This window comes from Benincasa hispida, chromosome 6, assembly GCF_027475165.1.
Source record: "Benincasa hispida cultivar pf3 chromosome 6, pf3_genome.v1.1, whole genome shotgun sequence".
Classification (NCBI taxonomy): Eukaryota; Viridiplantae; Streptophyta; class Magnoliopsida; order Cucurbitales; family Cucurbitaceae; genus Benincasa; species Benincasa hispida.
In genome coordinates, this window is record NC_143483.1 from 46,820,076 (window position 1) to 46,834,574 (window position 14,499).

The window sequence follows — 14,499 nt, forward strand, 5'->3', positions numbered from 1 at the left end:
ACTTAAGCATGTATATGTGATATACAAGTGGATCATGTCTTAAGTAATAACCTAAATCGGTCTGTAGTATAAGGATTAAGGTGGGATACCGGATCCTGGTGACACTACGGATACGACTCACTTTGTAGAGGTTTGCAAGTGTTGTAAACTACTACAGATAGTTGATCCATACCATTCGTGTGTAGACGTGGAACGAGGGTGTCCTATACAAAGAGTTCGTATAAGACATGGACCACGAGATGACTAAACTCTGTATATAACGCCATTGATACTAGAGACTTGCATCTTACCTAAATGACCATAGGTGACACGACCTCAATCCTGAGTGTTTTGTGAACTTTTGCCTTTAAGGGCGGTCCTTTGATTAGTATGGATGAGAGTGGCCAGATTACCAACTCAACATGCCTACCTTTTTGGGGACTTGTCTAATCTGGGAGTTGGGAACTCAACCCACAATATGGAATTCACTTCTTTCCCGAAGCAGGGATAAGTAGAGAGATTGCTCCCTTAAGGGCTGATTCCGGGGCTTGAACATAGTGGCCACAACTTCTCTTTGGAAGATAAGACTTAGTCATAGTAGAAATATGATTTATGTTCATTAGAGAGATCAGTGGTACTTAAGGAGATAGATGTAACTACAAGGGCATAACGATTATTGGTCCAGTTGTACTTACGAACGATTTATGAAGGGTTGTCGCACTGCCGATTGGTTAAAATGGACACATAATATATCTGTAGTAAGGAAAGTTCAGCTGTCGGTCTTTAGTGGAGTGCCTGGCAGTTAACGGATGGTGGATCCCGTAACTAAAGAGTTCAGTCAGTTATTCACGTACCGTTGGAGCTTCGGATCTACAAGTCCATGAGGTCCCCTTGGTAGCTTGGATTCATGTTGAAGGATCAAGTTCTTGGTGTTGATTTGAAATGTTCAAATTGACCAGAGATATCGAATTATATATGATATAATCGATATGATGTATAAAATACATCTAGTGGAGGATTGATGTAAATGAGATTTACATTAAGTACCATGGAATAGAAAAAGAACTATGGTTTATATGTTTCATGAGATGAAATATTAAAACTATAGGTTATAAATATAGTATGATAAGTTGTTTATCATTTATGTTTATAATAATATTAATCATTAAATAATCAATATTTTTTCTTTTAAATAACCAAATGAAGTGGGTGGTTATTGTTCATGGTAACCGTGAGTTTTAAAAGGAAATCGGTTTCATAATTTTGAAGAAGTTTTTCACAAAAGTTTTGAAAAGATTTGAGTTTTCTCTCCGGCGAAAAGAAACTCATGGAAGTCGTCAAGTAAATACAGATTTACTAAACGACGGCTGGGCTAAGTAAACGATCGTGCAGATGCTAGCTAAACGATCGTGTGATTTTTACTAAACGACCGCATAGCTTTATCTAAACGATTGGGCATCGACCTATACGATAGGTCTTCGACTTCTCCCACTTGCCCAGTCGTGTACACGATTTGTGTTTCCTCCGTTTGTTTGCCTCACACCAAGTTCGAACAGAGCCCACCCTCTGGATTCTCACACCGAGAATACCAAGGTCGTCTTGTTGGTGGTGTCAGACTCAACTCTACACCATCGAGGTTTTCCGGAGGCCGTTCGTGGTGGTTTAGAGGAGTCTGTTTAAGATTTTGCGGAGGAGATCGTGACCAAGGAGATCGTTGAGGACGAGCGCAAAGTGTTCGTGCGGTGTTGCGATCGTGTAGATCGAGCGCTTATGGTTGCAGTTGTTCGATCTGTGTCGCGCATCGAAGCATGGAGACGTTTCTGCATATGTACATAAGGTTCTCTTTGTACATTTGTATTGTTTCATGCTGTAATTTATCTGTAATTTGCATAACCGTTTATGTTTGAAGTCGACTGTAAATGTATTGTTGATTCATGATTGTAATTTGGAATTGTCTTGTTTCGCTGCTCATGAAAATCTTGAGTGTCGATTTCCTTCAACTACTAAGGCGTCATTGTGAGGTTGGTGTAGATTTATCGCGTCTTCCTCAGAAAAGCTTATAACTTGATCTACCACTGCAATTAACATACTTTTTGGATTCTCAGAGATGATTGGACTTCTCGTGCTCTATTCTTTCACCCATTATTGTCTTGATTTATTTGGACGAAAGCGATGTCTCTTCTGCTTTGAGTTGTTTTGCTTTGATTACCATTATGGTCTCCACTCTCTCTCACATATTCCTTCAGTTGTCCCCATTGAGTTTAAGTTTATATGGCCTCCTTAAGGTCAAAACATTCTACAGTAGTGTGGCCATGATCCTAACGGAATATACAGAATTTGTCTCAATTTCTTCCGTGTGATCCAGCCTTTAGCTTTGCAGGCCACTTCAGCATTTTCTTATCTTGGATCTCCATAAAAATCTGCTCCACAGGAACTACCGTGGGAGTGTAATGTTTAAACCTACTGGGTGACAAGCTTTTTCGACCTGTTTTTTTCAATGCTATAGATCGCTGTTCCGTCCTTCTCTTCTTGTTCTCATGACGGTTTTCCTCTTCTCGGCCTCTTTATCACTAGTGGTCCAGACGAGTGGTTTTCTCTTCCTGACCACCTCTCGAGCGAAGGAGCTCTTCGGCGCTTATGTACTTCTATGCCATAGAAAAGAGTTCGACATAAGTTGTAGTGACTTTCTTATAAGACCATAGGAATTTCTCATCTCTAAGTCTGGGTGCGATGGCTGCCAGGACAGCACCGTCAGTATAACCTTCAATCTGCAAAGCTTCGCTATTAAATCTTGCGATATATTCTCTCAGTGATTCATTCCTTCCCTACTTTATAGTGAGAAGATGAGTAGCAAGTTTTCTCTGATCTCGACCCCCTAAAAACTGGGTAATGAACGCTCTTGCCAGTTCTCGGAATGAAGCTATTGATCTCCTCTTAAGCTTTCTGAACCATTTTCGGGTTAAACCTGCAAGAGAAAAAGAGAATGCCTGATGCTTGATAGCATCTCGGACTCTATAGAGTTCCATTCATGACCAAAACATATCTACATGCTCTACTGGATCTTTCTATCCGTCATAGAGCTTTATGGTAAGTAATTGAATTTGGGAGGTACCAGCTCCTGCATGATCTCATCTGTGAAGGGTGGGTCTACTTGATCCAACAAATTATCAAGGTCTAACCCCATATGATCTTAAGCCTTCCTGATATCTCCTAGCTGGTTTTGAATGTGTTGTAACTCGACTGCCCACAGTCGACTATCCACTTCTCTGTCATCCTCAGTTTGTTTCTTTCACCTTTGGTTGATGAGTTCCCGTAAGTCTGTACCCAGGTCAGATTTGTCAGTCGTTTCATCTTCCAAGCTTCTGCTCGGTCACTTTTTTGAATCGTCGATTGCCCTTGATACGTGTGAGTACGTGTAAGATATTCTGGGTTGACTCTTAACTGGATCATAATTTTGAACAATATGAGTTAGAGAATGGTGATAAAAAAAGTGCATGCTTCTTCGGGTCTGGGTCGTTTGCACGCTGATCGTTCCCTCCCAATATCAACCTCTCTGATGCCTTTAGTCCAAGAACTTCGAACTCCCCCACCCCTTCAATCCTTTGACCATTACCCTTGGCTGAGTCTTAGACAACTGGGGTATTGCTTTGGCCCAACGGATTGTGCTTCTGCTTCCCATCATGCTTATTTTCCTCATGTGGGTATATCACATTCTGCTTGATGGCCTCGATGATTGGGTTTGGTCGTCTGAGCATCTACATGATTTGGCTTAGGTTCTGACCTAAGCTATATACCTTGGCAGCTAGAGTCGTATACTCCTGAGCTGACTCATTTTCAAGCTAGTGGGTCTCCCCCACGTGAGTTTTTAGAACACGTGTGGGTTGTCGCCTTAGATGATATTTACGATCCGAATCCTATCCATCAATTGGGAGATTCTCTTTGTTCATATTATTGCTCATGGTTCCCACACAAAATGTGATGATAGGGCTAAAAGATTTTGCTATTTCTTTCCCCATAAACGACACCAATTGCTGATACCAAAAATTGTACCAACGGTAAATTTGTATTTGCTTTCAAGAAGAATAACTTGATATTTTGCAAAAATGTGAATAAAGCTAACACCGATGTAGTGTTGAGTAAAATTCACTCTGACACTCAAGTTAGAATCAGATTTAAATTTAATTCAACTCGTAAAAACTAGTATGAGTTGAAGAACATCCCCTCTTTGACTGTGCCTCCAGAATTATATAAGTCGTCCATGTGATAACTGAAACTAGCTTGCCTCTTCGGCTTCTAAGCTATTACTAATCACTAACTTGTCCACTTTCCATCTAAACCATCACTATCCGAGTTGTTACACATTTCAATCTTTAATGTGCTCGACTCTTGGGTGGAATTATGACACTTGATTCACCAATTATTATTCACAATGTGATTATATCTCTTTGATACAACAATAATGAAGTTACATAAAACAAAGATGAGTATTTTACTAGCCTCTAGATTAATTATCTTAAAAGAAGCTTTTTAATGCAAACTCATGGCTCAAGCATGGATCATGCATACCTAAGCCATACCTAAAATTCCCTCATAAATAACATGACTTTCTCTTCACGTACACAGACATGGAGAAAATTTCACCTTCAAACTCTTGTGTGTGGCCAAAATGCCATGCAAAACTCTCTCTCTCTCTCTCTCTATATATATATATATATCTTCCTTTTTTTAAAAAAAAAAAAAAAAACTGATCTCGTTTTGAGGTCAGCCGGGATTTACAGCCTAGCTGCCAACTCTCACGGGTTGGCTTCTCCTAGGTTGGGAGGTCGATAGCTTACCGACCCCTCTCCCCCTTTATCTATTTTTTTATTTTTATATTTCTTTATACACATATATATACACATACATACGTACGTACGTGTATATATATATATACTACTTTGCATGACTAAAGTGCATGTTTCACAATATTGCTCCTATCTAAAAGCCATCTAAAAGCCTACTAGTTTGGCCTCCTAGCTCGAGCCACATGTCGAGCTCGACTTGCTTTTCTTAGCTCAATCTTCCAACTCGACTCGCTTTCTTAACCTGACTTACATTCTTAGCTCAAATGGGTCAAGCTAATTGAAACATTTTCTCAGCTCAACTACCTTTGCCCAAACCTTAGATTTAATTAAGTTAACTAGGTTTAATTTCACCCTCACATTTTGCATTAGATATTAATGAATTTTAAGGTGAATATGAAGAGTTTTAACAAACAAATAATAATAATAATAATAATAACTTTGAATATTTTCCAATTCCATATGATGATGACGATGGTCCATTATAACACAATTTTTCATTGTCTATAATATAAATAGTTGTGCATTTGTAGACACATTGTCAAACAAACATCATTAATTTCTCTTTGTGGTAATGACAATGGTAATTGCGTCAAAGTGTTTGATTCAAGATATATCCCAACCTTATAATTTTTTTACTGACAACTTATTTTAAATCTTAAATTACGTTGTCGCATTGGATTGTACCAATAAATTATATTTGGGCAGTTTTTGCTCTTTTTTTTTGTCAAATACATTAAAGGTCTCTTTTATATATGTGTGTGTATATATATATATGTATGTGTATGTGTATATATATATATATGTATGTATGTATATATATTGGGAAATTGAATTTATGTGTGAAAGACATTATGCCATTATTTTTTTAATTATTAAATGTGTGAAATATGAATTGATGTAATAAATATAAAAGAATAAATAAATAATGATCTATTAGAATAGAAGGCATCGTGCATTATCTCTCTATTTATAGTCTCATGCTTTTGTTTGTTTGTTTTTTACTTATTTTTCTTTTATGGCAAATTAATCGTTCATGGTACGTCTCAAATTTCTGTTCACATTTATTTATTTTAATTTTGTAAATGTTGCATATATCATTGCATTTGTTAAGTCATGTAATTAACAAAAACGTGATTATAATTTTTTTTTTCAAATTAATTGGGAGTCTTTCTAAATCTTATGTCATTATGTTTATATATAGTTTCATGCATATGTATTTTTGACTAAATGCAAAATAAAGAAGAGTTATTTTGACATAATATCACATTTATTTCATCTTTAATAGAAAAAGTGGTATATTTGAGAATTTTTGTTCTTTGTATAATTAAAAAAAAAAAAAAAAAAAACCCTTTAAACTTGCCTAAATAATGATAACGGGTTTTTCTTAATTAAAGTTAAAATAATATTAACAATATCCAATAAAAATTAATCGTGGTTTTATTTTAAAAAGTAGTAATTGTTTTTTTAAAACTAAAAACGATAAAACAAATAAAATAGACATCAAATAAACTTTTAGAATTAAAAAATAATATTTTTAAATTTTAAACTTAAAGAATACTAATATACTTAAATTTTTAAATTTTAAACAAATAAAATAGACATAGGTTGAATTTTGAACCCTCGACCTTCCTTTCATTTGTACGTCGAACTTTGAACTCTCAACCTTGCCCTTCCTAACATTATTATCGAGTCTGTTTAATTATCATTCCGGAGACCTTCCTCTATCAAAAGATAGTATTTCTAAATCTTCATAAGGTCCCCTAGAATTCCTTCCAAAACTTGTTGAATAATTTTTACAGATTCTGTCATTTCAGCAAGTCTGACTAAATAACGAGCTAATGAATCTCCTTCTAACCACTGAACTTCCCAATCAAATTCGAGAGCGAGATATGAGAGAGAGCGAGATTTTGACGAGAGCGAGAGCGAGAGCGAAATAGCGAGATTTTGATAGAGAACGAGAATACTGTACACAATTTTTCCCTTTTTTTTCTTTTTAATTATTACACATTCCACATTCTTCTTTCTAATTTTTTTTTTTAATTTTCCATTTTATAAAACACAATTTCTAAAAATATTTTATTATTTTATTTAAACTCTAAAAATAATAAATTAAAAAAAAATAACTCATGAAAATAAAAAAAATACAAATTAAATATCTCATTTATATAAAAATAATTACAAAAATCAATGTGTCCCATGAGGCGGATGTCGTCGATTTCGAGCTGGTTGTCGTCGTCGACTTCGAACTTGAGGTTGCTCGGGTTCTTCTTGATGTTGCTCTGGTACCTCTGCAGGCGCTTCATAATATAAATATTCATTATGCTCTCCACGACCCCGACCATGTCCATGCATGTATGAAGACGAAGGACCAGCCTCTGAGTCATAATGTCCTGAACCAAATGCTGACATCATCATCATCGGACTAACATAATCAGTTTGATTCTGCGTCAGCGTCATAGGGGGCAACTCTTCCACATTATGTGCAACCTCATCAAACTCATCATCTTCTCGAGCAGGTCCTCTACGTCTAGGAACTGGTGGAGGAACAATAGGTATATCGTACATATAATGAATTTCCTCCATATAGCTTTGGTTGTCACTACATATAGCAAGAACTTGGTTCGGATCATTCGCAATCTCACGGGGTCTACTGTTGTTCGATCTCTGTGAATTATAAAATAATTAGACAATATTTAAAATAAATTTAAATTAAAAAATAGATAATATTTATTCATTTACCAGATGACCCACAGCTGCTCCCGGACGAGTGATGTAGCGCCTTGTGATATTATTATACCAATGAATATATTATGGAGTGACATCTGTGTCAAACTATTCAAGAGAAACCCCCACTACAATAAACCTTGCATGATAGTGCCATCGCACTACCAAATGTGCAACTTTTTTGGACCAATCTCCAATCCTTAGGTCAATATCATGCAGTACGGGTTCAGTATTACAAGGCGATGGGACATCCTACTGAAAACCGAGTTGTCTCATCACCCTGTCAGGAAGATGTCACTCACCAATGTGAAAACATATGAGATGACTCATCGTCCGCCATATGTTTTGACCATTCGTACAAAAATTAGGCAAAGTATGCACAATAATTTTGTACGGCTCCCAAATAACCTGAAACACAAAATATTATATTAGAGAATATTAAAGACAAATACAATAAAAATGTGAATAAAATAATCAATTAGGTTTAGTGTAATGTACTTGTTCAGGTTGAAGCAGATCAAACATGTATCTATACTGGTTGACTACATGTGTGGCTGTCCTAGTCACACAAAATTTGTCTCTCCACCTAAATTTTTAAATTGATAATTTAGAATTTAAATTAACTAGATCAGTGATATAAAAATTAAATTGAATTTAAACAACAAACCAATAATCGTAGGCTCGTCCAACTAAATGAGCGTTATTAACATGATGTAGTTGTGGAGCCATTGTTGGAAATCGCTCCCAAGCCCATAGTTGCAAAAGTATGAGAGGCCCAGCTATCTCTCGAACCTCAGGTCTTGTTGCTTTACATAGTTGTCTATACAACCATGCCAAGCATGCTCCACCCCACGAATACTGCCCCGCATCATGGAGGTTAGCTAACAGTGACAGGAACATCAAGTGAACAAAATGACTTAATTTATCTGAAAACAGACTTCCACCCATCATTTGTAGTATATATGCTCGCGTATATCTTATGACGGTTTCCTCTCTATATCATCTGTGAGCTTACAAAATTGTGTTCCTAACCATATTAAACTTAACCTCGATCCTTTAATCTTGTCGGCAGGTGGGGTCGCACCGAGGTACATTTGACAAACTTCTAACCAGTCATCGTACATCACTCTGGTGACCGACTCACCGTCAACAGGTAACCCCAACAATACTTCTATGTCTTGTAGAGTGATAATGTACTATCTAACCGATATATGGAATGTATGCATCTCGGGCCTCCATCTCTCGACCAAGGTTGTGATCAGATGATTGAGGAGAGTAACATTCAACATACGCTGACAATTTGTAGAGTGATAGTGTACATTTATATGTCTTTGTAGAGTGATAGTGTACCGTTCATGTAACAAGTGGCAAGCATTCGACATTCCATGCTCGCATTTTATGGTCGTTTGCTCGCATTTTAACATGAACTACGAAGATTTTATCGAGGACTACTATAAATTGTCAACGTATGCTGAATGTTACTCTCCTCAATTTCAACTTGTACCGCATGAAGATTATTGGATCACGCACCCTAATATGCCCGTCTTACATCCTGATCCATTGTTGTTGAGAAGACCTAGTAGACCGAAAAGTTCACGTTATCACAACGAGATGGATTGGACAGAACTAGACACTCGACAACGATGTGGATTTTGTAACCAGTTAGGACATAATCGAAGGAAGTGTCCTTCGTTACTAAGATGGGCTCCAGATAGTTAGGGATTGAATAATAAATAAAATTTTTTTTATTATATATTCATTTGATTGTATATTCAATTTTTTTTATTATAATTGATTGTATATTCAATTTTTTTTATAATAATCTACTATATATTCATTTTTTTTTTGTAATCAATAAAGTTTTACATTATAATAATCTAATATATTCAATTTATAGTATAATAATCTAATATATTCAATTTATTCAATTTATTGTCTAATGATTATTCAATTATAGTATAATAATCTAATGTATTCAATTTGTTGTCTAATGATTATTCAATTATAGTATAATAATCTAATATATTCAATTTATTGTCTAATGATTATTCAATTATAGTATGATTATTAGCTCTTTTTTCTCTTTTTTTATATATATTTCTATGGAAAGTTTAAATAAAGTGAAGACTCTCGCTCTCTCAGTCTCACTTTCTTCTAAGATCTCGCTCTCGCTCTCTCACTCTAGCTCTTTCTCGATATCTCGCTCTCTCTGTTATTGTTGTTATTTTTCCATCAATGATTTCATTTCTTCTGGAACAATCACAAACACTTTTTTGATTATGGATCTACTACTAGAAACTCAATGCGTAATCTTAGCATTCAATGTGTATTCCTGAATAATCTCATTTTTCAATTATTCAACCATTTCATTTTACCAAGTTCAATGTTAGTTAGATTAGTCAATGTAAACTAAATCTCGCTCTCTCCAACATTCTCGCTTTGAATCTCGCTCTCTCTTTAATCTGCTTCAGTCCACTTATCTCCTTAATCGCTTTGAAGTTTCGAAATGTGTGCAACCTTCGACAACCTAATATATAAAATTTTGTTGGTAGACAAAGCTAATTCGGAATTGTCTTTCATTCCAATGCATAACTTGTATCTATGCGCTTCATAATCGCCTGGAGTTCGCTCCCATAAATATAGCCATCCCCACCCCCTCACGTCAATCCCACAAGCCTCCGTCTAATTCGAAATTATAAAAAATGCATAGGTTATTAGAAGCATCTCGAGTACACAGATACATATAGTATACCATCTCATTACTTTATTTCCTCTATGAGTGAAAAAGGAAAGTAATAAACCTGCAATCTCGAGGGTGGATGTGTGTCCAAACTTCAACCTTCGACAACTTAAGCGAGATTCGCGAGATTTCCCTTGTCGAGGGTTGAAGTTTCGGCCTATATATTGTTTCCAAGTTTTTCTTTGTTCGTCAAGTTCTCAACGTTTGACCTCTAGCCTCGAACTCCCAATATTAATATTAAAGGTCCTATAATGAAGGGTAAATAAATAAAATAATAATGCTTTTAACAAGACAATTCCAGAAGCCCATGCTCTAGTAGTAGGGATGACAATGAGGGCGAGATGGAGATGCACTCCACATCCTTGTCTCTATTGGAATTTTTAATCCCCGTCCCTGCCCCATTCCCCATTTTAGAGAGTCGGGGTCGGGAATCCTCGTGGAAAAAAATTATCGTTTATTATTATTTTATTATTTAAAATTAACTAAATTTAATATTTATATTGAAATTGTAAATTTTTTATAGGAAATTAGTATTATTGTAACATATAGTTGTTTAATGTGTTTTTTTTATATTATAAATTAATAAAAAAATAAATTATTATATTAGATTTTTAAAATTAAAAAAGAAAAAAAAAACTGAAACATACTGTTTTGGTAATATATTATGATCATTATTATTATGATGATGATGATGATGATGATGATGATGATGATGATGATGATGATTATTATTATATATATATATAAAGAATTTAAAAAAATCAGGGCGGGGACGGGGATCGAGTTCGGGGCAGGGATCCCCTCCCTGTCCCCGACCAGAGACCTGATTTAAATCCTCGGTTTAACCCCTTCCTCGGTCAAACCAGGGATTCCTCACCCCGATCGGGTCGGAGACCCGCGAGGACCCGATCCCGCAGAAAATTTTGCCATCCCTATCTAGTAGGGCATTCAAAACTTTTGAGATGCCTTTTGTAAGGACATCTTATGATTTATAGGAATATCCAGATAATAAAGCATCTTACACTGCATAATTCAAGTGTTCACAGAACAAACAATTCTTTACCGTCAATACTTAGTAAGAAAGGGTGTTAAAAGGGTACATTATGAAATTTATAAACCAAATTGAAACAAAATTCAAATTTAATAGTGAAGTTGCAAGTAGGCGTGTACATGGACCGGGTTGAGGGTTTTTTTAGACCAACCCGAAAATTCAGATTGGTTGGGTTGGCAACCTAAAGGATCCAAATAAAGCCTCCGTTGGATTGGGTTATCGGATTATAACATATTTGTTATTTTTAATTAAAAATATGTAAAATTATATACAATACATGACTAATAACTAAAATGTCGTAAAATTCAAATGCTAACTACTAAATATATAAGATATTTATTGCAGTCTTTAAACAAAAATAAATATCATGAAAATTATAAAAGAAAAATATTAAAAATTCACAAATTAATCAATACAAAATAATCAATCTTTAAACAATGATATATATACAATTCAAGTTGGATTGGGCCAACTTAATTTTTTTGGGATTTCTACATAAAATGCCTAAAGAATGACACATATTACATTAATGTCTTAAACATTTCATTTTTTACAAATAAGACTTATTGGCCTCCTTATTTTTACTAATATCAATGACTATTGACAATTTAGCCCCTGTATATATATATATATATCTCCTCCATGCATACTCTCTCCCCCGTGCACACTCTCTCTCTTTCCATGCATATTCTCTCTCCGCGTGCATATATTCTATCTCCCCAATAATATATTTCATATATTCTCTCCCCCATAATTCACACTCATTTCTTCCTCATCTCTCTTTTTTCCTTTCATCTCCCTATTTTTCTCCTTCCGGCGGTGTGAGTTGCAGGCAGTAAACGACGACGTGGGAAGAAAGAATCTCCGGCACGAGCACGAGTAGACGACAACGTGGTTGCAGGCGGACGACGTGAGACAGCATGGTGCAAGGCGAAGCTTCCGACACCGAGCGCGAGCAAACCCAATGCAGACTCGGGCATATCCAGTCGACGGAGCTAGGCAAGAAGATCTGGTCGATGGTGAGGGTTTAATATAAATGATGATGATATATATACTGTGATATATATAATTTTTATTTTTATATAAATAATGATGATCTTTATATTTAAATCTCTTATTTTGTGATATATGTGCTTATATATATGTTCTATGTTGAACATCAAGTTCATCTGTGATTTATATACCGTGGTAAATATATTTTTGTTGATTTTTGACTATTTTGAATATATGATATGTGATATATACATGTTTGTATATATGATCTAAAATTTATGTTATAAGACATATTTAAAAATTACCATGAATATTTGAGGAGATATCATATGTTTTAAGGTACATTTAAAAATAACCATGAATATTTGAGTATATATCAAATATATTTTTAGGGTGTTTCAAAATAAACAACATAATATAATACATTTACAAGTGAATAAATAATTGAACATTTCACATAATAACCAAAATCAACATGAAAAACAAATTGAAAAATAAAATCATATTAAATGTTATCTTCTCTCTCCAAATGAAAAAAAAAAATCAAATGCATTTTATCTCTATAATCGAAAAGGGAAAAAATCATAATAAATGTACCATAATAAATGCATTATATGGTGATTTATGTCAAGCATTATTTGTATACTGTGATATTTTTCATATATTGGTTAGAATATTTTCAATTATTCAACAAAATGTTTTGAGATATAATTTAAATAACCATGAATGGGCAAAAAAAAAAAAAATGTGTGAAACCAACGAAAATAGAAAAAAAAATTTCATTAAATGCATTTTCTATCTTCAATTAAATTAAATAAAAGAACAAATCTCAATAAATAAATGCATTTTTTTTTCTTTCTGGTTCGAAATATGAAAAAAACGACCATATTAAATGAAATTTCTTTCTTTATAATAAATGTTCAGAGTGAGGTTGAGAGGTCTTGGTGCTTGAGGGCTATTTTGCGTTGTAGAGATAGATTCAAGCATCTAGTTCGTTTGATGGTCGACGATGGATGGTCTTGTTTTGTTTGGTAGGATCCTTGGTTGTTGGGGTGCAATTTTGGATTCATATGGGTCTATAGTGGTTTATGATGCAGGGAGTAGTCTGGAGGCACGGTTGTTAAAGTTCTTAAATGGTGAAGGAGGTTGGAGGTGGCCTACAGTGACTTGAGAGTTGCGTGAGATCTGGGGTCTTATTCAGACAGTGGGGCCTAGGGTGAGGGAGGATTATTGGGTTTGGGAGTCGAGTGCTAGTGGTTGGTTTTTCTATCGGTAGTGTATGGGAGAGTTTGCGTCCTCGCCGTCCTAGGGTGTCTTGGGCTAGTATTTTGTGGGCGGTGGTAGTATTCCGCGCCACTCCTTATGTGCATGGTTAGCCGTGAGAGACAAGGTGGGTATACAGGATTGGTTGAGGAGCGGGGTGTGTTGTCAGAGGGGTTCTTATGGGTGGGGGAGGTATAGAGTCTCAGGATCATTTATTTTTCGAGTGTGGATTTGAGAGAGAGGTGTGGTTGGTGTGTTACGTTAGTTGAGTTCGTCGCATTAGGTGGCGAGTTTGAGATGTCGAGTTAATTGGTTTGTGGCAAGTGGGGTCGGGTAAAGTGGTGCGTAGTAAGTTGTTCCGTGTATTATGGTGTGCTTCCATCTCTTACATCTGGCGGAGCGTAATCAGCGGCTGCATGGAGGTCGACCGAGGTTAGTGTATGTTTTGTTTTACCATATGGTCTCTACGGTTCGTTATCGAGTTGCTTTTTGACGGGTTGATCTTCTTGGTCTTATCTAGAGTGTTTACGACTGTTTTTATTCTTCTTGTACTTGCTGTTGATCTCTATTTTGCCGTTGTCCCTAGTTGTAGGGTTTTGGTTTATCTTCTTTAGCTTTCTCCCTGGTGTTTTTGGGTTTTTATTTTTACATTTGTGTTTTGTTATGTTCTGATTTTATCTTGTTAGCTTTGTTTGCATATTGTTGCCTTGCTTGTGCTTTGTTGCTCTGTTGCCTTGATTCCGGACTGTGGGATTCTCATTGTTATTATATAATAATATCATCAATTCTAGAAAAAAACACTTATCCTATCCAACTTTTATATTTTGGATTGGATAATTCGGGTTATGAGATAAATTGTAAATGCAATATTTGAAACAAAAACTCAAAAGTTCACTACTAAACTA